The sequence below is a fragment of the Podarcis raffonei genome, chromosome 13 (genome assembly GCF_027172205.1).
Source record: "Podarcis raffonei isolate rPodRaf1 chromosome 13, rPodRaf1.pri, whole genome shotgun sequence".
NCBI classification, from domain to species: Eukaryota; Metazoa; Chordata; class Lepidosauria; order Squamata; family Lacertidae; genus Podarcis; species Podarcis raffonei.
Genome location: NC_070614.1, coordinates 29,678,041 through 29,705,712, shown reverse-complemented (window position 1 = coordinate 29,705,712; position 27,672 = coordinate 29,678,041).

Here is a 27,672-nt window from a genome sequence, read left to right as displayed (position 1 = left end):
GGTTGGCCTCAAACCACCAGCATTCTGATTAAAAGCCTGAAAACACTCGCCCATTGCACTACCTTAGGCACAAGACATGACAATATTTATATACATGAGAAATCACAAACATGAGAAAAGTCATAATGAACAAATAAAACACATCAAAAATAAAACAGCCAAACTGAAATAATTTCCACAAAAATCAGGATAAAATCTGATTCATAATCAGTTGTAAAAATGAAAATATAAAAGAATAAATAACAACATTGAAACACCCTAACAAAAGATGTGAAACAAGACCCTAGCCCAAGAGTCTGTTCAACAGCTTTTGTAGCTGAAGTCAGTCACTCAGTCATGGCACTGCCCTCCCAGGCCTGATGGGTAAAAGGCCTCCATGGAAGCAAGCAGATCATCCAGGACTCACAAGCAAGATGGTCTCCAGGCAATGACATATTTAATTCCTATTCTGAGTAATTACAAACATACCCAGTGAGATATATTAATGTTTGAGAGCTGAGGAGAGGCATGCTCCTTGCTCTATACATGGTCCTGAAGCTCAGCTGTTAAGATCCTTTATTTGGTTGGAATAGTAGCTTGGCTTGTGAAGCAGAATTCAATATAACTTAACTGGGTACTGCTGTCCATCACTCTTCCACAGCATAAGAGTCCTGCTTTGGAAGACAATATGGTGATGGAGAGAGATACAAATGGAAAGAAGATGGACATGCACTTAAGTCAAGAAAACTATGCTTCAAAAGTCAAAAGCCCCAGTACATATTCAGTGGCTATTTGTTTTTGAGGAGGTGGGATACAAAATTCCTATAATTAAATAAATGATTCTCCTATTGAAAAAACAAACATGTCATTGTCTGGAGGCTGAAAACTTAAGATTCCTGTGGACTTTCCACGAGCTCTCCCTAGTCTAGTGTGTTCAAAGTTTCCGTTTTAGAATCAGGGTTGCAAAGAACTAAAGTTCAATGTCTTTAATTTCTGCTGCGGAATGTAATATAGGCAGAGACAAAGTATGAAGGATAAATGATTCCTTATACAAACAATTTAGGTAGTTGTTCCCAATCAGGATGTCTGTTCAAGGTAATTGGAGACAGAGCAATTGCACTCTGAAAAACGATGGCTCCATAGGTGAAATCTCCACGTTGATAAAACCTGGGATGAATCGGTCTGGAATGCCACTTTCTACACTGAACATCTTGAGCCTTGCATGCTATGTGAGGCAGCAGCAGCAGCAACAAAATTACTAGTATCACCATTTTCAATGCAAATCTACCTTCAGCAGATTTTTTTATATCTAGAAAATTAATAATGTCACCATTCTGTGTACAAATTTAACTTCAGCACACAGATCCCTCTATTTGTATCTACCGCTGTATGTTTAGAATCTCCATGATAGCAACAGCCTGACTTTAATGAATAATTTGCAACTCTACCCAAGCCCAACAACCAAAAAACATGAATTGATAGAAACCAGTCTAACATAGGTTTGGTCTCTATTCCCTAGTCCTTGGTAATTGCAGGTACTCTATTTTGTATCCTCTGAGCATTTCTTGAAAAATACGTACTTGTTATATCTTAAGAGAAATAATACCTGCACGTGATTTGGATAATAAGGCCCAAAAGCAAGAGCAATAATTAAAGAGGCTTGTCTAGAGCCTGGCAGAAAATTCATTCTAGGAATTCTGATGTCTAATAATATAATGCAATTTCTCCACTTCTGCCATTCTAGGAAAGTAAACATATTTTTGGCACAAGCACCTTTCAGTGTATATCCACTAAGTTTAAAGTTAATAGGATTGAAATGTGAAATGGGACTGCTATGATCAAGCACTGACTCACAAATATGCAGCCCATTATCAAATATGAAAGTCAATGAGTAGGCATTGGAAAGATTTCTATTGACCATTGACTTGATTCATCTTCTGTCCCCCCTTCAGATATCTTTGCAGATCTCGAATTGACGTTTACTCTAAACAATTTTTTTAAAATCCCTTTTAAGAGAGGGATGTTAAGAAATAGACAAACGTTTGGCAAAAGGGGAAATACAAGGACATTCTATGGGAAGGAGACGATGGCAAAGGAGGAACAGCTCAACTCCTACTTGGTCTCCATCTTTTTCTGACTTGGGTTTGGAAGCAAAAGTCTTTGAAATGATGAAAGGAAAATAAATGTTAAGAAGTGATATGGGAGCATATAGCCACTTAATGAAAGGTTAATTTTGAACAGATAGGACCATTTCAATTTACCAAATGCCTTTGTGGCATAAAGTGACACCAGTGAGAATTAAATACCCTTTGGTTTAGTGTGCCCACAATTGCGTTGCACTGCCACTTTTATAGGCCCCAAGAATCACGCTGCTCACCCTAATTGGCCAAAACAGCCTTGCACATTCCCAGGGCCTAACAGTTAATGTTTGGGCCACACCTATCAACAAACCACCCTGGTTGGGTTGATTCTCTGTACTTTTTGATTCTCTGTACTTTTGTCCTTTTACTGTATTTATTTTTACCAATTTCAACTATAAAATGGTGATTTTTTTGAGTCAAAATGAGAGTACCCCTAAACATTTTAAAGAGAAAAGGTACTACCCGTCCCTGATAAAACCATTGATATTGGGAGTCTTTCTTACCTTTCAGGCTTTATTAACTTCTTCTGCTTTTTCAAGGGAAATGGGTATTTAGAAATATTCAATATGATTTTATTCTAGGTTTTTCTAAACTTCTGCCTTTGTTAAAAAAATAATAATTTGGGGGGAAGAATATGAATTTGAATTAAAATATTATTTCCCCCCCAATATTTCATTTGTTTCATAATTTTTCACACTTGCTGAGTTTATTGAAAATACTTTATTTCTCCTTAAAGTGAGTATGTTATTGTTCATATAGCATTGTACTCAAAGCATTGTATCATTCAACATAACATACTTAACAGTGTTGCTGAGAAGATAACATGGAGAGAAAACAGTCACAATTATGAACAGTTACAATTATGTCATTTTAAGATGTTCTTTGTACAATGAAATCTAATCCTTACTTATGCTTAAGTCAGAAAAGGTTTGAACGAATTATAAATAAAAAAGAATTATTATTATTATTATTATTATTATTATTATTATTATTATTATTATTAGCAGGAGCAGCTTTTGAGTTTTATAGTGTTCTTCAGTGTTTTCATCTCCTAATTAACTGCTCCCTTTTGTTCAGCTCAGGCCTTACAGATGTTCTCTGTAAAATGAAATCCTAATTTATACATAAATCAGAAAAGCTTTGAATGAGCTATACATAAAAAAACCAAAAACAATAACAAAAACAACAAAAATAAGCAGCAGCAGCTTTTGAAAATTACAATGTTCTTCCGTGTTTTCCTCTCCTAATTAACTGCTCCCTTTTGTTCAGCTCAGGCCTCAACAAGATAATGTAGCATTTGGGGAAGAAGATGCAAGTCAGCAACCCAGCACTGGAGGCCAAGATGGAGAAGATCTCCACAGCCACCATGTATTTCCCTTTGGTGCTCAAGTAAGTTGGAACAAAGGACAACCAAACACTGCAAAACACCAACATGCTGAAAGTGATGAACTTGGCTTCATTGAAACTGTCAGGCAAATTCCGGGCAAAGAAAGCTACAGTGAAGCTGGCCATGGCTAGCAAGCCCATGTAGCTCAGGACACAGTAAAACAGGATTGGGGATGACTCATTACATTGCAGTACAATCTCCTCAGTCATTGACTGGGCATCAGTATCTGGGAATGGAGGAGAAGTGGAAAGCCACACCAGGCAAATGCTTGCTTGGAGAATGGAGCAAGAAAGGACAATGCAGCTGGCCAGGCTACTCCCCACCCACTTCTTCATCCTGGATCCAGGCTGTGTGGCCATGAAAACAAGAACCACAGTGATGGTTTTGGCCAGCACAGAAGACACAGCCATTGTGAACACAAGGCCAAAGGCAGTTTGGCGCAGAAAACATGTCACTTTGTCAGGTCTGCCAATAAATAGAAGTGCAGAAAGGAAGCAGAGCAGGAGGGAGATGAGGAGAGTGTAGGTCAGGTCCCTGTTGTTGGCTTTAACTATGGGAGTGTCATGGTGCTTCCAAAATACTCTTAGCATCAAAACTGTGATAATGGAAAATGAGACAGCAGAAACTGTTAAACTGATACCCAAAGGTTCTTCATAAGATAAGTAGGTTATAGTCTTGGGAATACATGCATTCTGGCCCTTGTTTGCATATTGATCATCTGGACATTTGGAACACACGGGCATATCTGAAATGGAAAACACACAAAAATGATAGCTTAGAATTATTTTTAACCCTTTGTTTCTGACGTGACAGGAATACAGTCATATATAAGTAACACAAACTAGCTATAGCTATTACTCTCAGTCAGCTACACTGCCGGTGCCACTGTGGTCTAAACCAACGAGCCACTTGTTCTGCAGTTTTAATCTGCACAACCGGGTGAGCTCCCATTGCTAACTACTGCCAACCTAGCAGTTCCAAACCATACCAGCGTGAGTAAAAAATAATAGGTAAAGCACTCACGGATGGTTAAGTCCAGCTGAGGAAGCCAGTGTTTGTCTACAGACAGCTTTCCAGGTCATGTGGCCAGCATCACTAAACCACTTCTGGTGCAATGGAACACCGTGACAGAAGCAAGAGCACACAGAAACACCATTTACTTTCCAACCGTAGCAGGTATTTTTCTACTTTTACTGGTGTGCTTTTGACCTGCTAGGTTGGCAGGAGCTGGGAGAGAGCAATGGGAACTCACCCCGTCGTGGGCATTTGAACCACCGACCTTCCAATCGGCAAGCCCAAGAGACTCAGTGGTTTAGACAACAGCGCCACACACGTCCCATCAGATAAATGGGTAACACTGTAGCGGGAAGGTAAATAGTGTTGCTATGCTGTCTGACCTCCATCACGGTGTCCCGTTGCACCAAAAGCTGTTTAGTCATTCTAGCCACATGACCCAGAAAACTGTCTGTGGACAAACACCAGTTTCCTCGTCCTGTAAGCAGAGATGAGCGCCACACCCTATTTTCGAATTTGAGTGGACTTAACTGTCCTAGAGTCCTTTACCTTTACCTTTTTAGTACAATATGTAATAACTGAAAAATGAAATATTCTCCTTACTTGTGTATTCACTCATGTATTCCATTCTATTTTTATAGTGGGAAATGTGATGTTACATTCAATGGCTAAAATATCAAGGGCTCATTAAAATATAGGAAGAACAAGGTGATTTGACTGAACATTAAACTGGATTGTATGTCCATATTTCTCCCCATAATGTATTGTATTATGTAGTTCTTGTATGGACATTAGCACATATTTCCACGCTATTACATGGTTACTGCAAATGTTATGGGTTCCTAAACTTGGTTGGGTGAAAAATAAATTCAATTTTATTAGTAATACTGCATTGTGTGAAGCAAAGCTGGGTTGTTATTACTATTTTACAAAAACAAGCAAACTCTCATGCTTTTAGGGATCAGTGGGGGAAACAAACCAGGAACTGGAACTATAGCCACTTAAACTGCAAAAACCTCACTGTAGGTGTTAAGCTTGTACACACATGGAACTACGCTGAGGAAAGGAGTGGAAATTAAGGGTGAGACAAGGAACAGTTCAAAATGTCATTCAGTTTGGAAGTTGAAAATGTGGGAAGAAATACCAGTGTGTCTCATCTGGAAACTCTCTCTAACACTGGGGGATCAAGCAGTAAGATATTTAACTCCTAAATGAAGAAATTACATATTTGCATACTGTCTAGATTTGCTCAATATGGCTTCTCCTCCACAAGCAAGAACACAGGAACATAAGAAAAGCCTGCAGGATCAGACCAGTTGCCCTTCTTGTCCTTCGTCTGGTTCTCACAGTGACCAGCCTGATGCCTGTAGGAAACCCAGAAGCAGGACCCAAGCAGAAGACTACTCTACCGCCCACTGTGATTTCCAGCAAATGGTATTAGGAAGCATTCCTGCTGCTGACCATGGAGGCATATCCATCATGACTTGTAGCCGCTGATGGCCCTCTCCTTTAATTTGTCAAGTCTATTAAAGCAATCAAAGGTGGAGGAAATCTCTGTCTCTTTGGCAGAAACTTCCATAATTTAGCTATGCACTGTGCACAGAACTGCCTTCTGTTATCTGTCCTGAATTTCCTAATATTCAGCTTCATTGGATGTCCACAGCCTTTAGTTCACAAACTTTTATTGAAGGTTTGTTTTTTCCATAGGTCAGGGAAAGAATAGGCAGAATCAGATGACCTGGCTTCCTTTTTCTCCTGCTGAACTGAGAGGTCTGCTTCACCTTCCTTGACACTTTTATAGTTGTCGCTGAGACACATCATAAGCCAGGGCACCTTCTAGCTCAGAGTGGGCTGCTGTGCTAGATGGCTCTATATGCAAAGGTTCACAGACACACAGATTCATAGACACTACCAAATCTCTTTGGAAATATGGAAAGCACATAACATTCCATAGCTGGACGCATAAACTGCCATTGTCCACATAGTACTCATTAATTGCATTAGCATAATGTGCCCATTATTCTTCCTTGTATTGGGCTGTGAAGTACAGACATTCTTCTTGTATCTGTATGCTGAAACTCTCACCTTCATGATCAGATATCCACCCTTTGGGGCATACAATGCAATCATAGCAGCAGAAGGGCTCCCCCTCCTTGCTTTTCTTCATATAACCGGTTGGGCACTTGGGATTACACAAAGCAACAGGCTGTGTCTATCAAGAAATGAAAGGGGGAGATGTTGATCTTCGGGAGAGTCATCTTGGAATCTCATTGTACTTTCTGGCCATTTTCTCCTTACACAGTCCTTTCTTTAGTCCTTTAGTCATATGCCCTTCCCTTCCCTCCACTTTAACTTCTGCTTATTGTCATGCGTCCAAGTTCCTGGCTTGATAACACAGTAAGCATTGTCAATTAAAAAGGAGATACAGATAGCTCCAGACAGCTGTAACATCGCCTCCAGAATCAACAATCAAGATAAACCTTCTGAATACTGTTTCCGGTTTCTACAGAAGATAAGACATTTTTGAACCTTGCATCTCTTGCTTTATTTCTCCTCTAACAGCCCTCCCCTTAGCTCATTCTTAGAACGGATTAAATCAGCTCCAACCTCTTCCCAGTCTGACATACTACTTCCGTTCCTTTTCTTGCCTGATTGCACTTCCTGAGAGTTTTGGTTGGGTACCAGCCCGCTCTCTGTCATTCCCTTATCAAGTGGCATTCCTAGGGACTTAGCTCTCTCTGCTGCTCACCCTGCATGAAAGTTAACCCTCTGTGTTCCTGGCTGCTTTCTTCAGTTTGCTGCAAACCTTCACTGGGAGCTGGCTCTTTCTTAAACTTATAATGCATAAACATCAATTCTCATAATTTGGTTTTTCCATATCCATACTGCATCTGTAACACCTTCATGTTGAATGATTGTCTCAATGTCAGTTTCTCTCTGGCATGCCATCTGTGGGGGGCCGGAGAGGTCAAGGAACCTTAAAAAAAACCAATCATGGGGTGGGCCCCCTCAATATTCTGGAGCTAGGCAGGTGCCATCAGGCTCTGCCGCAGCTGCAACAGGCTCTTTGGTTCTCTGTTGGGCCCTCCTGTCGCTGCAATAGTCTCTGAATAGCCTTTTAGAGGGTGTGACAGGCCGTGTTGGGTGTAAATGCAGCTGTGGCAAACCCATGCTGTGCATGTGATATCACACTCGCTCCCCCCCCCAATGTTCAGTGAAACCTGGTGTGCCTGATTTCACTCCATTTCTCTTTCTTTTCTGTGTAAAATTTAGTTATCCATAATTGTATATGCATTTTTTAAAAAAAAAATTCTCCATGAAAATTCACGAGCCTTTTTGTTGGAATTTCTCCTCATTTAGCGATGCTTGTATGCAATCAGCTGTAAGGAGTGCTCACCGTCCTAACAAGTACAGATTGCACTTGTCTAAGCTGACACTTACAATGCCCAAATACCCCTTGCTGAGGGGTCAGTTGCAGCAACAGGGAGCCTCACCCCATTCACCAGCTTCTGTAACTTTCATTTATGGGCTGCATGCACACAGCTGGAGACGACACTTGCATGGTAGCTCTTTATGCTCTTCCTCCTTCAATTCTCTCCTAGTTCTGACAGACAGTAATACAGGAGAGGGTAGGGAAGCACCTGGCTCTTTACTTCCCTGACCCGCTTCTACCTCGACTTCCTCCAGTCCTTCACCATCCAGCTCTGCAGCTTCTTCTGCGTCTTACCTCTTGGCTGCCCTTCCTTCCCAATCAGACTCCAGCCCCACTTCCCCCACTCCACATTCATCAGTGTCCTGAAACTCACCGACATCACCACCACCACCATTTATTATTTGTATCCCGCCCATTTGGCTGGCTTCCAACGAAGATTAAAAAATACATTAAAATGTCACTCATTAAAAACTTCCCTAAACAGGGCAATGGGCAAGGACAAAATTTTGCAGAGGGTTGGGCTTTGAACAAAAGACTCGCACTCACTGAGAACTGGGTAAGGTAAAGGTAAAGGTACCCCTGCCCATACGGGCCAGTCTTGACAGACTCTAGGGTTGTGTGCCCATCTCACTCAAGAGGCCGGGGGCCAGCGCTGTCCGGAGACACTTCCGGGTCACGTGGCCAGCGTGACATCGCTGCTCTGGCGAGCCAGAGCCGCACACGGAAACGCCGTTTACCTTCCCGCTAGTAAGCGGTCCCTATTTATCTACTTGCACCCGGGGGTGCTTTCGAACTGCTAGGTTGGCAGGCGCTGGGACTGAGCAACGGGAGCACACCCTGCCACGGGGATTCGAACCGCTGACCTTTCAATCGGCAAGCCCTAGGCGCTGAGGCTTTTACCCACAGCGCCACCCGCGTCCCTACTGAGAACTGGGACACTTCCCCAAATATCTGCATTGAAGTCCTACCTGATTAAACCAGCTGTGCCACACTATGGCATCCTCACTTATGCTCATGAGTGTGTCAGGAGGAGCTCGGGGATCCATCCTTCCAACTTTCACTCTCTTGAAAGATTGGTTTGGATATGTGACCAAATTGATAATGTCATACTTTTGAATGAGCTCCGCATTCTGGTCAAAGGAAACCTTCTCCCCAACACTGTTGTTAAATGACACAGCTTTCAAAAAATGGTAGAGCTGGAACAAAAACAGAAAAAGGAGCTATTTAAAAGAATGGTTCAGCCAAACCAAAAGAAACCCCCCAAAACCTTTCAATAAAGGCCACTGTGGTGAATAATGCCCTCTTGATGGAGATAATGTTACTAAAGGTAGATTCATGTCAGACTTTTATTAGTTATCGTCAAAAGCTTTTGACAAAAATTCAAACAGGCTTAGAAGTATAAACCAATTACAATGACAAAAACAAAGACTAGATTTATTATTATTATTAATATTATCATTATTAAGGAGGCGGTCCTGTAGGTACGAGGGTCCTAGGCTGTATAGGGCTTTGAAGGTTAAAACCAGCACAATAAACCTGATCCTGTACTCCACCAGACTATAGGATAAGAATACGAAGCAACGGGTAAAAGAGGAATACAGTAAATAATCAAATCAGGACATCATATCAGTGTACAGCTAGATTTGAATCAGTGGTATAGCAGGGAGAGGACTATATATATATATATATATATATATTTAAAAATAAAAACAGAAAATTAATAAAAACTGAAGGAAGGGACATAAATAAAAATAAAAATAAAGCGCCGTTAATACTGTCATAGAAAGGTCGCACTATATATATATCACATAAACCCTTTTATTTCTTCCATTTCTCCATTTCTTTTTCACACAGCCCACATACAGACATTTCTCTCTCTCCCTCTCTGGCCAAATATATGTTGCTCGCAAAGACAGCACTTGAGCTCACAAAAAAATATTAAGAAAAATTGCCCAGCCTTGTACCTCTTAACTATAGGGAATGAAGGCAAAGCAGAAGTGGACAATTGCACAGGATCAATCTAAAAAGTGTCTCCAGCAGATGAATCATTCTTCCTGCTAACTTGACCTGGAGATGTAATATTGCTGTTCTTGGACTTGGAGAACTACAGTGCCAAAGTTTTGGTCAGACCAGGGCTCCCCATCTCCATCATAGTACGAAGCTGAGGGACACAGCTAGGTCTCCTTAATTAAAACAGCACCTCACAATGTGGGTGAGACCAACAATTCAGATGAAGCTTTTGCTATTATAAAAGACGTATTCTCCTTATATTTCTTGCTAATGCAACATTACAGCTCTGCTTGAGTTTGAAAACACACACCATGTACATCCCTCAAATATCCCACTCTTTCTCATGTGCCCTTTCACATTCCCCTCTCTTCATTTCTCTTTCACAAACCAATATGACTTCACTTATACAGTTAAATGCCAATGGAATTAATAATAAATGCAGAACACCAGTCCCTGATTCACATTTGGATTCTCTTACCTGCCATGGCTGATGATTATGAAGCTTCCTTCTTTCTCTCTTCATCCCTGCTTTGCTTCTGGATCTGGATGAAATCATGGCATGTAAGGCATGAGCCACAATATAGACACTATTGTAAAAGCTGTAGCTGTTGCCTGTTACACTCTTTGGGAAGACGTGCTCAGGAAGGCTCTCTAGTTTCTCCTCTCCAGTGCAGGGAGATGAATAAGCTCTCCCAGAGTAATTACCCAGTACAAAACGGTCCAGAACAATATCCTGAGATATACAGCGAAATTGATCTGTCCAGAAATCTTTAATAAAAGTATCTCCTTTAGAGTTAGAAGGGTTTCTGTTCTGCATAAAGTGTTGGAATCCTTGTAGCTCATTAGACTGAAGTGCAAATGATAAAGCACCAGAGAAATCGTCTATATCAAAGATACAATCGAGGAGGTAGGTTTTTAACTCCATCCCGATTGTCAGAATGAAGACTTTTCCTTTTGGATTTTGCATTTGGGGCTTGATTCTTTTTCGTAGAAAATATCTCAAACAGATCATATTTTTAACCTCTCCATGGAAGACCAAGACATTGGATTTGCTGTTCATGATCTTATCAGACAAATACATTGCACTTCTGACAAAATTTCCTTTCTCAATATCATATTCCAAACTGGTGAATGAGTCAAGGAATGCAAAACAAATGCTATGACTAGAAAATTCTGGAACCATCTTCTGTATGAACCATTGTAAAGTCATTCCATCTGCAGCAAACAATCCAATCCATCTCCATTGGAAATGGTCAAGTAATTTGAGAATCCCCCTGAACTGATCAAGTCTCTTTGGAACCATTTTGTAGAAGGAAGGGACTTCAGGGTTCTCCAGTATGATTGAAGCAGAATCATATATGAGCTAAACATATATTGCAGATGTGCAAACATTTTTTATTTAGTTTACATTGGTTGTGCTTCAGCACTGTATACCAGAAGGAGCATCTCCACCCCCATTGTCCGGATACTGAGATCCAGCTACAAGGGCCTTTTGGTGGTTCCCCCATTGTGAGCCAGGGAGGGCCTTCTTGGTAGTGGCTCCGCCCTGTGTAACACTCTCTTGTCAAATATCTGACTTTTAGAATACATCAGAAGGTAGCCCTCTATAAGGAATGCTTCTATGTGAGGCATTTTACTGTGGTTTTATAATTTGCTGGAAGCTGCACAGAGTTGCTGGGCCAAACCAGTCAGATGGCCAGCATAAAAATTCTTATTATAGTTATTATTATTCATGAGGTGGGGCAGAATACATGAAGAAAATCAGGCATGGGAAGGAAAGTCTTGTGAAAACTCTAAGACCTATCCTGATTGCTGGGTGTGTCTTTCAGGAGAAGGTAGGAGCACACTGTGCCCACTCTCCTTCCTTCCAGCACTAGGAAGGATTTGCCTCTCTGTGTAGCAGCGTTTATGTGCTTGCACCAATCCTGTCTTCTGCTTGGGATTCTGGCAAAAGAACACCCCACAGAATTAGCCCTCCTTTTGATCAAAAGCAAGAGGAATGAGAAAGTCACCTTCCTCTTCTCCCCTCCTAGCAGTATGATTAGTAAGGGTTGGAAAAAACCCCTGATAAATCATCAGTCCTATTATTTTGAATGAATGTGGTTGATAAATTGGGTCAAGGCATTTGAATACTATAGTCAGCTTCCCCTTGCATAATAGAGTCTATCTTTTTGTAATTCTGTGTTTTTTAGCCATTATGCCTATTCTATTAAAAGCTCTAGCTTCTACCTTCCATGTCTTCAAATTCCTGATTTGGTTTATTTTATGTCTGCTTTCTTGATCATTCATCTATAATTGTATATGGATTACTCATACTGTCATCACACCTTGTTTGATAACTCTGTATTCTATACATTATGCATAATGTTCCTTTTTTCATTTGAAATGTAATAAAAATATATTTTCAAAAAACTAATTTGGGATGGATCCAAAACCACTTCTGAAGTGGATGGCAGTATTTAAATTGTATATATTTCTTCTGGTTCTTTACACACATGCACTCTTACCTGAGGAATCTTGTAGATAGCAAATATTTGTGGTATGGGAAAGTAGGAACTCGTAACATCCTCAGTGATAGTCAGTAAATGTTCATGGATACCACACATAAAGTTGGGGAGGAGTCTGTCCTTTGGTGAAATAAATTGTATCGCAGCAGGAGAGGTCCACCTAGCTTGCAAAGTGTTATCATAAATGTTGAATCCCAGTGAAATATTGGATAAAATCTGGGGATTTTCATTAACCTCCTTTACAGCAAAAGCCAAAGCCAGAAGATGCTGATAGTTCTCTGTCACTCCACTACAAAGAGAGTTGCATATTGTGTCACAAGTATATTCTGCTCTTTTTGAAGCTGTTATTTTCTAAAACAACAAGACAACTGCTGGAAATGTGTGAGTTAAAATGCCAACTTAGTACATACGTTAATTAACTGCAAGATAATAAGCTCATTTTGGTGCGAGATGAGGATACTTATAGCAAGAGTAATAAAAAAAATGTTATTTAGGGGAACTGAATTTAATTCTAAATTATATTCCAGAAATGTGGGTGATTTCAAGGGGTCAAAAATAATGGATGTACCATGCTATATTAGAAGCAAAAAAAACTTGTTATGATGAATTGGAAGAGCTGCAAAAAGATTCAGTTGAGCATATGGATTGATAATATGGACAGATTTGCTACCTACAAACGAATTGCATGTCGAAACAAAATAAGAATGTATAAATATGAAGAAATCTAGAACGAATATTTAAGTGGATAGTGGTGAGAAGTAGGGGGAGGAGAGAGAGGTGGGAAAATATTGTTAAAAAGGTGTAGTCATAGGTATATCAGTATATTCAAATCTGAATTGCCAAAATGTGTTATTATTGTTATTATAGTTTTTGTTATATGCGTCTTTTGCGGTTGATTGTATAAAAAAATGATTAGATAATTATTCTTTTTTTAAAAAAAGAGAGAGTTGCATATTGTGTCACAAGTATATTCTGCTCTTTCTAAAGCTGTTATTTTCTAAGTGGCAATCCTATAGCAAGATCCTTGGCTGAGGTGGCTGAGTTGAAGCTGACTGAGGGTTACTGAACTGAAGCTGGAAAAATGGTTGTTCCAGAGGAATGGGAGGGCAGGACCACAGTGGGGGTGAGTTACAATATTTCACTAACACACATTACCTGGCAAGCCGGCATACAAAAATATGTTAAAATAGAATATGTTCCCACTACCAGACCAGAGGCAGAATTGAGGCAGCTCAACCGGTTCGCTTGTACTGCACATGGAGCCACAGGGTGTGCCGCAACTATGAAGTATGAAGGTGAGAGGTAGAGGGCACCCATGAAATCTGAGACCCCAAAACCCACCACTGGCCAGGCTTTGGCCAAAGAGCAGCAGCAGCTCTGCTGCTGAATGTGGCTTGGATGTGGTGTATCTTTACCTCAGCTTAATTCACACAGGCTTGCTTTAATGCAGTTTATTGTGCGTATGAATGTTCCCCATTTCCCCCCCAGTTATTGTTCTTCATTACTATACATTACTATATATTATGTGCTTACACACATACAAGAGTGGGGGAAAGCAACAATATCAACACCACCACCACCATCATTTTATGTGTATGCCTTTCTACAGTTGAAACCATGCTCAAGGCAGCTTACAACATAGACTCCTAGAAGATTAGGAAGGAACCTCATGTGTATTCTACCCTGCAGGCATATCTGGTTGGCCTCAAACCACCAGCATTCTGATTAAAAGCCTGAAAACACTCGCCCATTGCACTGCCTTAGGCACAAGACATGACAATATTTATATAATCACAAACATGAGAAAAGTCATAATGAACAAATAAAACACATCGAAAATAAAACAGCCAAACTGAAACAATTTCCACAAAAATCAGAATAAGATCTGATTCATAATCAGTTCTAAAAATGAAAATAAAAGAGAATAAATAACAGCAATGAAACACCCTAACAAGAGATGTGAAACTAGACCCCAGCCCAAGAGTCTGTTCAGCAGCTTTCGTAGCTGAAGTCAGTCACTCAGTCAGGGCACTGCCCTGCCAGGCTTGATGGGTAAAAGGCCAGCATGGAAGCGAGCAGATCATCCAGGACTCACAAGCAAGATGGTCTCCAGGCAATGACATAATTAATTCCTATATTGAGTAATTACAAACATACCCAGTAAGATATATTAATGTTTGAGAGCTGAGGAGAGGCATGCTCCTTGCTCTATACATGGTCCTGAAGCTCAGCTGTTAAGATCCTTTATTTGGTTGGAATAGTAGCTTGGCTTGTGAAGCAGAATTCAATATAACTTAACTGGGTACTGCTGTCCATCACTCTTCAACAGCATAAGAGTCCTGCTTTGGAAGACAATATGGTGATGGAGAGAGATACAAATGGAAAGAAGATGGACATGCACTTAAGTCAAGAAAACTATGCTTCAAAAGTCAAAAGCCCCAGTACATATTCAGTGGCTATTTGTTTTTGAGGAGGTGGGATACAAAATTCCTATAATTAATTAACTGATTCTCCTATTGAAAAAACAAACATGTCATTGTCTGGAGGCTGAAAACTTAAGATTCCTGTGGACCTTCCACCAGCTCTCCCTAGTCTAGTGTGTTCAGAGTTTCAGTTTTAGAATCAGGATTGCAAAGAACTAAAGTTCAGTCTCTTTATTTTCTGCTGCTGAATGTAATATAGACAGAGACATAGTAGGGAGGAGAAATGATTCCTTATACAAACATTTTAGGTACTTGTTCCCAATCAGGATGTCTGTTCAAGGTAATTGGAGACAGAGAAACGGAACTCTGAAAAACGATGGCTCCATAGGTGAAATCTCCACGTTGAAAAAACCTGGGATGAATCGGTCTGGAATGCCACTTTCTACACTGAACATCTTGAGCCTTGCATGCTATGTGAGGCAGCAGCAGCAGCAACAAAATTACTAGTATCACCATTTTCAATGCAAATCTACCTTCAGCAGATTTTTTTATATCTAGAAAATTAATAATATCACCATTCTGTGTACAAATTTAACTTCAGCACACAGATCCCTCTATTTGTATCTACCGCTGTATGTTTAGAATCTCCATGATAGCAACAGCCTGACTTTAATGAATAATTTGCAACTCTACCCAAGCCCAACAACCAAAAAACATGAATTGATAGAAACCAGTCTAACATAGGTTTGGTCTCTATTCCCTAGTCCTTGGTAATTGCAGGTACTCTATTTTGTATCCTCTGAGCATTTCTTGAAAAATACGTACTTGTTATATCTTAAGAGAAATAATACCTGCACGTGATTTGGATAATAAGGCCCAAAAGCAAGAGCAATAATTAAAGAGGCTTGTCTAGAGCCTGGCAGAAAATTCATTCTAGGAATTCTGATGTCTAATAATATAATGCAATTTCTCCACTTCTGCCATTCTAGGAAAGTAAACATATTTTTGGCACAAGCACTTTTCAGTGTATATCCACTAAGTTTAAAGTTAATAGGATCGAAATGTGAAATGGGACTGCTATGATCAAGCACTGACTCACAAATATGCAGCCCATTATCAAATATGAAAGTCAATGAGTAGGCATTGGAAAGATTTCTATTGACCATTGACTTGATTCATCTTCTGTGCCCTTCAGATATATTTGCAGATCTCGAATTGACGTTTACTCTAAACAATTTTTTTAAAATCCCTTTTAAGAGAGGGATGTTAAGAAATAGACAAACATTTGGCAAAAGGGGAAATACAAGGACATTCTATGGGAAGGAGACGATGGCAAAGGAGGAACAGCTCAACTCCTACTTGGTCTCCATCTTTTTCTGACTTAGGTTTGGAAGCAAAAGTCTTTGAAATGATGAAAGGAAAATAAATGTTAAGAAGTGATATGGGAGCACATAGCCACTTAATGAAAGGTAAATTTTGAACAGATAAGACCATTTCAATTTACCAAATGCCTTTGTGGCATAAAGTGAGACCAGTGACAATTAAAAAGCCTTTGGTTTAGTGTGCCCACAATTGCGTTGCGCTGCCACATTTATAGGCCCGAGAATCACGCTGCTCACCCTAATTGGCCAAAACAGCCTTGCGCATTCCCAGGGCCTAACAGTTAAGGTTTGGGCCACACCTATCAACAAACCACCCTGGTTGGGTTGATTCTCTGTACTTTTTGATTCTCTGTACTTTTGTCCTTTTACTGTATTTATTTTTACCAATTTCTACTATAAAATGGTGATTTTTTTGAGTCAAAATGAGAGTACCCCTAAACATTTTAAAGAGAAAAGGTACTACCCGTCCCTGATAAAACCATTGATATTGGGAGTCTTTCTTACCTTTCAGGCTTTATTAACTTCTTCTGCTTTTTCAAGGGAAATGGGTATTTAGAAATATTCAATATGATTTTATTCTAGGTTTTTCTAAACTTCTGCCTTTGTTAAAAAAATAATAATTTGGGGGGAAGAATATGAATTTGAATTAAAAGATTATTCCCCCCCCAATATTTCATTTGTTTCATAATTTTTCACACTTGCTGAGTTTATTGAAAATACTTTATTTCTCCTTAAAGTGAGTATGTTATTGTTCTTATAGCATTGTACGCAAAGCATTGTATCATTCAACATAACATACTTAACAGTGTTGCTGAGAAGATAACATGGAGAGAAAACAGTCACAATTATGAACAGTTACAATTATGTCATTTTAAGATGTTCTTTGTACAATGAAATCTAATCCTTACTTATGCTTAAGTCAGAAAAGGTTTGAACGAATTATAAATAAAAATGTATTATTATTATTATTATTATTATTATTATTATTATTAGCAGAAGCAGAAGCAGAAGCAGAAGCAGAAGCAGCAGAAGCAGCTTTTGAGGATTATAGTCTTATTCAGTGTTTTCATTTCCTAATTAACTGCTCCCTTTTGTTCAGCTCAGGCTTGAACAAGATAATGTAGCATTTGGGGAAGAAGATGCAAGTCAGCAACCCAGCACTGGAGGCCAAGATGGAGAAGATCTCCACAGCCACCATGTATTTCCCTTTGGTGCTCAAGTAAGTTGGAACAAAGGACAACCAAACACTGCAAAACACCAACATGCTGAAAGTGATGAACTTGGCTTCATTGAAACTGTCAGGCAAATTCCGGGCAAAGAAAGCTACAGTGAAGCTGGCCATGGCTAGCAAGCCCATGTAGCTCAGGACACAGTAAAACAGGATTGGGGATGACTCATTACATTGCAGTACAATCTCCTCAGTCATTGACTGGGCATCAGTATCTGGGAATGGAGGAGAGGTGGAAAGCCACACCAGGCAAATGCCCGCTTGGAGAATGGAGCAAGAAACCACAATGGAGCTGGCCAGGCTTTTGCCCACCCACTTCTTCATCCTGGATCCAGGCTGTGTGGCCATGAAAACGAGAACCACAGTGATGGTTTTGGCCAGCACAGAAGACACAGCCATTGTGAACACAAGGCCAAAGGCAGTTTGGCGCAGAAAACATGTCACCTTGTCAGGTCTGCCGATAAACAGAACTGCAGAAAGGAAGCAAAGCAGGAGGGAGATGAGGAGAGTGTAGGTCAGGTCCCTGTTGTTGGCCTTAACTATGGCAGTATCATGGTGCTTCAAAAATACTCTTAGCATCAAAACTGTGATAATGGAAAATGAAACAGCAGAAATCGTTAAACTGATACCCAAAGGTTCTTCATAAGATAAGAAAGTTATAGTCTTGGGAATACATGCATTCTGGCCCTTGTTTGCATATTGATCATCTGGACATTTGGAACACACAGGCATATCTGAAATGGAAAACACACAAAAATACCAGGTTAGAATTATTTTTAACCCTTTGCTTCTGACGTGACAGGAATACAGTCATGAATAAGTAACAGAAACTAGCTATAGCTGTTACTCTCAGTCAGCTACACTGCCGGTGGCACTGTGGTCTAAACCAACGAGCCACTTTTAATCTGCAGAACTGGGTGAGCTCCCATTGCTAACTCCTGCCAACCTAGCAGTTCCAAACCATACCAGCGTGAGTAAAAAATAATAGGTAAAGCACTCACGGATGGTTAAGTCCAGCCGAGGGAGCCAGTGTTTGTCTACAGACAGCTTTCCAGGTCATGTGGCCAGCATCAGTAAACCACTTCTGGTGCAATGGAACACCGTGACAGAAGCAAGAGCGCACAGAAACACCGTTTACCTTCTAACTGTAGCAGTACCTATTTTTCTATTTTTACTGGCTTGCTTTTGACCTGCTAGTTTGGCAGGAGCTGGGAGGGAGCAATGGGAACTCACCCCGTCGTGGGCATTTGAACCACCGACCTTCCAATCGGCAAGCCCAAGAGGCTCAGTGGTTTAGACAACAGCGCCACGCATGTCCCATCAGAGAAATGGGTAACACTGTAGAGGGAAGGTAAATAGTGTTGCTATGCTCTCTGGCCTCCATCACAGTGTCCCGTTGCACCAAAAGCACTTTAGTCATTCTAGCCACATGACCCAGAAAACTGTCTGTGGACAAACAACAGTTTCCTCGTCTTGTAAGCAGAGATGAGCGTCACACCCTATTTTCGAATTTGAGTGGACTTAACTGTCCTGGAGTCCTTTAACTTTACTTTTTTAGTACAATATGTAATAACTGAAAAATGAAATATTCTCCTTACTTGTGTATTCACTCATGTATTCCATTCTATTTTTATAGTGGGGAATGTGATGTTACATTCAATGGCTAAAACATCAAGGGCTCATTAAAACATAGGAAGAACAAGGTGATTTGACTGAACATTAAACTGGATTGTATGGCCATATTTCTCCCCATAATGTATTGTATTAGGTAGTACTTTTATGGACATTAGCACATATTTCCAGGCTATCACATGGTTCCTGCAAATGTTATGGTTGCCTCAACGTGTTTGGGTGAAAAATAAATTCAATTTTATTAGTAATACTGCATTGTGTGAAGCAAAGCTGGGTTGTTATTACTATTTTACAAAAACAAGCAAACTCTCATGCTTTTAGGGATCAGTGGGGGAAGCAAACCAGGAACTGGAACTATAGCCACTTAGACTGCAAAACCATCACTGTAGGTGTTAAGCTTGTACACACATGGAACTACGTTGAGGAAAGGAGTGGAAATTAAGGGTGAGACAAGGAACAGTTTAAAAGTGCTAAAGCGTGTTCTCACTAAAGGAGAGCACGTGTTGCGGATGGGGCCTAGCAAGACACCCTGTAGTTGCCAGGCAGGATAAGATAGAGAGGCCTGGGAAGGATTGGCTGTTTGAGTTGCTGGGATAAAATTGATGTTGCCAATTTGGGGGTGGGAACAGGTTATTTAAACAAGGTTCACAGCAAGCTGCTTTCTCTTTCAATGTGGGAACCGGATCACCCGCCCGCCCTCCCTTTTGGGCTTGTGCTTTGACCTTGCTATGCCTGTCATGGGGTCGTCCGCCTTGGTGCGGGGGCCTGGTAGGAATTTTTCCATTTGGTTGATTAGTGTGTGCCATTTGGTTTTTGCCTACTGCATAGCAAATCGTCACAACTTGTAAGGTTGGCGGTTAAGCATTGGTTTAAATTGGTTGGTGGAGGGGTATGGTTTGGCTGTGCCTGCCCCTCCAATGCTGCTGCTGCTGCACGGGAATTCCGTTAAAGGAATTCAGGGGCTTACTATTCTTTCATCCAAACCCCTGGAATCGGGTGCGGGCCGCGTAAGCCCCTGGGAGCATGCGGGGAGAAGCTGAGGGTCTGTGTCGCAGCTCCAGTTATCCCTGATGTTGTTCCTCCACACTGGCTTTCGCTGGAATCCGGGAGTCAGTGCTGTCCCCCAAGGCGGGGGGGACAGATAGTCATAACCAATGCCTAAGCAACCACTCACAATTTGAATGTTTAATAAAGTTGTGGCCAAAATTATGCCAAAAACCTTAAACAAAAATTTATGAGTGATGTGTGAGTTATTGGGGTAGGGGTGTTTTGGGGGACCTCAGCACGCAAACACGCTGCATATCATTCAGTTTGGAAGTCGAAAATGTGGGAAGAAACACCAGTGAGTCTCATCTGGAAACTCTCTCTAACACTGGGGGATCAAGCATTAAGATGTTTAACTCCTAAATGAAGAAATTACATATTTGCATACTGTCTAGATATGCTCCATAGGGCTTCTCCTCCACAAACAAGGACACAGGAACATAAGAAAAGCCTTCGGGATCAGGCCAGTTGCCTTTCTTATCCATCGTCTGGTTCTCACAGTGACCAGCCTGATGCCTGTAGGAAACCCAGAAGCAGGACCCAAGCAGAAGACTACTCTACCGCCCACTGTGGTTTCCAGCAAATGGTACAAGGAAGCATTCCTGCTGCTGAGCATGGAGGCATATCCATCATGGCTAGTAGCCACTGATGGCCCTCTCCTTTAATTTGTCAAGGCTCTTAAAGCAATCCAAGTTGGAGGAAATCTCTGTCTCCTAAGGCAGAAACATCCATAATTTAGCTATGCACTGTGCTCAGAACTGCCTTCTTTTATCTGTCCTGAATTTCCTAATATTCAGCTTCATTGGATGTCCACAGGCTTTAGTTCACAAACCTTTATGGAAAGTTTGTTCTTTCCATAGGTCAGGGAAAGAATAGGCAGAATCGGATGACCTGGCTTCCTTTTTCTCCTGCTGAACTGAAAGGTCTGCTTCACCTTCCTTGACACTTTTTTAGTTGGCGCTGAGACACATCATAAGCCAGGGCTCCCTCTAGCTCAGAGTGGGCTGCTGTGCTAGATGGCTCTAGATGCAAAGGTTCACAGACACACAGATTCATAGACACTACCAAATCTCTTTGGAAATATGGAAAGCACATAACATTCCATAGCTGGACGCATAAACTGCCATTGTCCACATAGTACTCATTAATTGCATTAGCATAATGTGCCCATTATTCTTCCTTGTATTGGGCTGTGAAGTACAGACATTCTTCTTGTATCTGTATGCTGAAACTCTCACCTTCATGATCAGATATCCACCCTTTGGGGCATACAATGCAATCATAGCAGCAGAAGGGCTCCCCCTCCTTGCTTTTCTTCATATAACCGGTTGGGCACTTGGGATTACACAAAGCAACAGGCTGTGTCTATCAAGAAATGAAAGGGGGAGATGTTGATCTTCGGGAGAGTCATCTTGGAATCTCATTGTACTTTCTGGCCATTTTCTCCTTACACAGTCCTTTCTTTAGTCCTTTAGTCATATGCCCTTCCCTTCCCTCCACTTTAACTTCTGCTTATTGTCATGCGTCCAAGTTCCTGGCTTGATAACACAGTAAGCATTGTCAATTAAAAAGGAGATACAGATAGCTCCAGACAGCTGTAACATCGCCTCCAGCATCAACAATCAGGATAAACCTTCTGAAGACTGTTTCCGGTTTCTACAGAAGATAAGAAATTTTTGAACCTTGCATCTCTTGTTTTATTTCTCATCTAACAGCCCTCCCTTTAGCTGACTCTTAGAACAGATTGAATCAGCTCCAACCTCTTCCCAGTCTGACATACTACTTCCGTTCCTTTTCTTGCCCGATTGCACATCCTGAGAGTTTTGGTTGGGTACCAGCCCGCTCTCTGTCATTCCCTTATCAACTGGCATTCCTAGGGAGTTAGCTCTCTCTGCTGCTCACCCTGCATGAAAGTTAACCCTCTGTGTTCCTGGCTGCTTTCTTCAGTTCACTGCAAACCTTCACTGGGAGCTGGCTCATTCCTGACACTTATAACACATAAACATCAATTCTCATAATTTGGTTTTTCCATATCCATACTGCATCTGTAACACCTTCATGTTGAGTGATTGTCTCAATGTCAGTTTCTCTTAGGCATGCCATCTGTGGGGGGCCGGAGAGGTCAAGGAACCTTAAAAAAAACCAATCATGGGGTGGGCCCCCTCAATATTCTGGAGCCAGGCAGGTGCCATCAGGCTCTGCTGCAGCTGCAACAGGCTCTTTGGTTCTCTGTTGGGCCCTCCTGTCACTGCAATAGTCTCTGAATGGCCTTTTAGAGGGTGTGACAGGCCATGTTGGGTGTAACTGCAGCTGTGGCAAACCCATGCTGTGCATGTGATATCACACTTGCTCCCCCACCCCCCAATGTTGAGTGAAACCTGGTGTGCCTGATTTTACTCCATTTCTCTTTCTTTTCTGTGTAAAATTTAGTTATCCAGAATTGTATATGCATTAAAAAAAAAAAATTCTCCATGAAAATTCGTGAGCCTTTTAGTTTGAATTTCTCCTCATTTAGCGGTGCTTGTATGCAATCAGGTGTCAGGAGTGCTCACCGTCCTGGTCTTCCGGTTGAGCCACGGACCTGACGCAAGCGGGAATTATTCCGAGAGGGAAATTCCAGGTTTTCGGGGGGAAATGGGGGTGTTACAGGGTGCAGTAGCCCCCCAAAACGCCTCTGGAGGGAAGCCAGAGAGTCAGGATCCCAGCAGAGCCGATTGCAGACTGCCTAGCCGTCAGGTAGCTCCGTAAAAGGAGTGAAGAGAACGGCGGGCGGAGAAGCAGGCACCGGGAAGCCATTGTCTACCCCCTGAGAGCGCAGCCCCAGGCTTGCTGGGCGAGTGACCGATTCTCAATCAAGAAGAAATTCGAACTAGAATTGGATTTACAATTGGATTTTTACAAAATAAAGGTTTCGGGAAAAAAGGAGTGAAAATGGAGGTCAGTTTCATCTGAGATCAGGCGGAAACGCAGGACTGTGAGTGGAGTTTGGAGCGAGAGGTTGGTGATACAGCAAGCGGCTTGAACTTCTTCCTCTGAGAAAAGTGTGTTAAAAGTAACATATTGTTGCAAAAAGTTGCTGAGTAAAAGAGGAGGCAGAGGGTGGCTATTTTCTGTCTCTGGAAGGGTCTAAGATGTAACGATTGGTTTGACAGAAGTAAAGAGCAAAAGACGCTTCTCTGTACTTTCGGTTTAAAAAAGAACTGTGCAATAAAATAGAGCCTTTGCATCTCTATTTTAGCTGGAATTTAACGCAAACCAGCAACAAAAAAATGAAGGAGAAAAGAGACAAAAAGCGGGCTGAATGATTTATTTGAATATAATTTGACAACATATCTTTATCTTAATTTTCAGTTTTGTTTTTTCCTATAATGGGAAGGTGACTGAGTCTGAGTGACGGATTTACATGCTAACCCCCTTCTTTTTAATTCCAAGTGTCCAAGGAGGAGAATGAACTGTTTTTCTTACAATCTGACTGTACCAGTTTGGGGGGGGGGGAAATTGACTTTTATTTGGAGGATCTCTTGTATGTACATTTGGATCTAATTTTCTCATCTCTGCATTATTAGACTTTGGGTTTCTTTTTTAGTCTCTTCTTTTTTGTGAAACTTTTGGTTTAAGGAGGAGAAGGAACGGTTTTTCTTACAATCTGACTGCACCAGTTTAACAATTTGGTGGCATTGTTGTACTGCGATATTTGGAAGATATTTTGACTTTTATTTAGAGGATCTCGTGCATGTATACTTGGATCTAATTTTCTCATCTCTGCATTATTAGACTTTGGGCTACCTCTTCATTCTCTCTTCTTTTTTGTGATACTGTTGGTCATCTCTACTTCACTTTGCAAATTAAACATCGGAATTAAAGAACTCACATAGGGATGAATGGAATATAACTGATTTGGAAAACATTAACAAATTGGTATATTATTGGACCTTCAAAGTTGGTTTTTGACAGTGGATTGGATTGGATTTAGCCTAAGTGGTGGCAAGAAGAAGGAAGAAGTTCTGTTTTGTGTTTCTTTTTTTCTTTCTTTTTGAAGATTGTCTGGCCTTACAATTATAATTGGAGAATATTAATGGAATTTGGGTTTTGACAGTTATATAAGTAGTGGGAGGATTTGTCTTTGAAATGTTTTGAACTACAAACTGAACATATAAACTGAACATACAACTTAATTGAAATACAAAGATAACCTCTAACATTTATATTGTTATTTGGGGGGGTGCATGATTATTTTTTTTGTTCCCCTCTCTCGGAATAGTGATTTTAATGTATTTGATTCTGATTGCATATTTCAAGGGAAAGTGTTAAGATTTGTGGGGGAGATTGAATACAATGTCGCATTCACAGAAAAAGGCAAGTGAAGGTGGAATGCCGGTGGATAGAAGAGGATCCAAACAGAAATCAGACTTTAGAGGAGAAATCTTGAAAATGTTTGCAGAAATCAAAAGTGATATAAAGCAAAGTGAAAAGAATTTAGAAACAAAATTAGAACAAATGGACAAAACAATGGGCCAGATGGATAAGAAAATTGATGCAACAGTTAATGAACTGAAAGGGCAATTAAAGGAGGTGAGCAAGAGGACGCAGACTTTGGAAGAGGGGATGAAAAGGACAAAATTGGAGATGAAGGAGGTGAGAAAAGAGGAAGAGAAAATTAGAACAGGCATGTCAGAAATTAACAAATCACAGGAAGAGGTTTGGGATGCGATTGCCATGGATGAACTCAGGCAGCGAGAAGTTAATTTAAGGTTCAGACTTGTACCAGAAGTGCAAGGAGAAAATATTAAAGAGAAATTAATAACAGAGATAGCACAATGGATGGAGCTGCAGACAGAAGAGCTTGCAAAAACCGTGCAAAATGCATTTCAAATGAAGGCAAGAACAGCCAGGGCAAGGAAGTTTCCAGGGGACTGTTTAATTACATTTAAAGATAAAGAGATGAGAAATTTGATACTACAGAAGAACAGAGAAAAGAGATTGAATATTGAAGGAAATTATATAATTATTTTTAAAGACATCCCAATTTGGCTGTTAAAACGGAGAGACCCATATAAACCAACGGTGCAAATTCTTAAGAAAAACAAGATAGAATTTAGATGGGAATACCCGGAAGGGATCTCCTTTTTCTACAAAAGTAAAAGGCACAGACTTACAAATCTGGAGGAAACAAGTAAATTTTTAAGAAGGTACAAAGAGCTACGAAGTGAAGATGAAGAAGCAAGAGGTGCAGAATCAGGAATGGAGGCCACAGGAGGAGCGGACTTGGATGAGATAGAAGAAGAAGAGGAAAGGAAGAAGATAGGAGGAGGAGGAGGAGGAGGAGGAGGAGGAGGAGGAGGAGGAGGAGATAGATTATAAAATTTGTAACAAAAACTTTAATATGGCTAAAATGGCGTTGAAATTATGGACTTGGAATATTAATCGGATTAACGATTAAAAAAAACAGAATAAAATTGAACAACATCTAAAAAAGAAAAATTTGGACATTATTTGTTTACAAGAAACTCATGTGGCAAGAAGACATAAAAAAGTTTTGATCAATAAAAGATTAGGAAATGAATTTATATCCTCGGACAAGGTTAAAAAGAGAGGGGTAGTACTGTATATTAGAAAAAAAAATTGAAACTCAGCAAATTTTTAAGGATGCTGAAGGCAGAGTCATTGCAGTCCAGATCAAGTGGCAAGGAGAAAAAATAATAATCGTAGGGATCTATGCACCTAATGGTAACAAGACGGACTTTTACAAAAACTTAGAAGAAAAACTATTTGAATATATGGACCAAAAGATTATAATAATGGGAGACCTGAATGGAGTGGTGTCAATGGAGATGGATAGATTGAGAACAACAGGGGCAAGTAAAGATGGAAAATTACCTGTCTTTTTTTTTCAATGACAAAGAACTGTAATTTGATTGATATTTGGAGGCTTAGACACCCGTTGGAGAAACAATTTACATTCTACTCGGAGTCAAACTAATCCATGTCAATAATAGATCAAGTATGGGTCTCGGACATCGAAATTCAACTAAGAGTGATTTCGGATCATAGTGCAATAAAATTTGAATTAAAAGGTTATGAAGAAAAAACCTTTAGATGGAGAATTAATGACTACCTTCTAGATGATCAAAAAGTTATAGATAGTGCACAAAAGCATTTGTCTGACTATTTTGTAAATAATTGCAACAAGGGGACAAAAATGAATATGGTATGGGACGCCAGCAAAGCAGTGATGAAAGGTTTCTTTATCCAGCAAAATGCTTTGAAAAATAAAAATAGAGAGAAAGAAAAGAAGGAAATTTTGAGGCAAATAATGGAGAATGAACAAAAATTGATAAAAAAACCTAACAATGTGAAGATAAGACAGAACATAAGGACTTTACAAACACAATTTGCAATGATAATAAACAGGGAAGTAGAAGGGAATATAAAAAGAATGAGACAAAGGAATTTTGAATTTGCTAATAAATCAGGAAAATGGCTGGCGTGGCAGATAAAGAAAAGAAAGGAACAGAATACAGTGAATAAAATCATCATCGAAGGTACAGAAATAGATAATCCGAAAGAGATTAGAAAAGGATTCTTGGACTTTTATAGATATTTGTACAAAAATAAAGAAAAGAATAATATGAGGAAAATAGAAAGATTTCTAAAGGAAAAAGAGGTGCAGAAAATCCCGACGGAAAAAAAGATAACCTGAACGCCCTACTTGAGATCGAAGAGATAAAAGAGGCAATAAAAGAATTGAAAAAAGGAAAGACACGTCCTACTTGTACCAATGAAATAAGTCATGAATAATATTATGAGAAATAGAGAAATTCCGGAAACGTGGAAAGAGGTGTTTATTACATTTATCCCAAAACAAGATTCGGATTTAACGCAAGTTAAAAATTACAGGCCTATTTCCTGTAACTAAAGGTACAAGACAAGGATGTCCTCTATCACCATTATTATTCATTTTGGGGCTGGAAGTCTTATTAAAATCAGTAAGGAAAAATGAAGAAATAAAAGGGGTATCTGTAGGTAAAAATGAATATAAAGTTAAAGCTTTTGCGGACGATCTGGTTATAACGGTAGAGGAACCATTGGGAAGTGTCAAAAAAATATTAGAAGAAATAGATCAATTCGGTCAAGTTGCAGGATTTTATTTAAATAAAAAAAAAGACTAAAATTATTGCAAAAAACATGAATCAAGAATTAACAGAGGTAATGCAACAACAGACAGGGATAGAAGTGGTGAATAAAGTGAGTTATTTAGGAATTTGGTTAACCCCCAGAAATATCGATTTGTTTCAAAATAATTACTTACCAGTGTGGAATGGAATAAAAAGGGATCTGGAGGTGTGGGGAAGGTTGAAGTTATCTTTTTGGGGGAGAATATCAACGATAAAGATGAGTGTGCTACTAAAGATGTTATTTTTATTCCAATCACTCCCGATAATCAAGGGGGCATCAATATTTAAAGAATGGCAAAAGATAATTTCAAGGTATA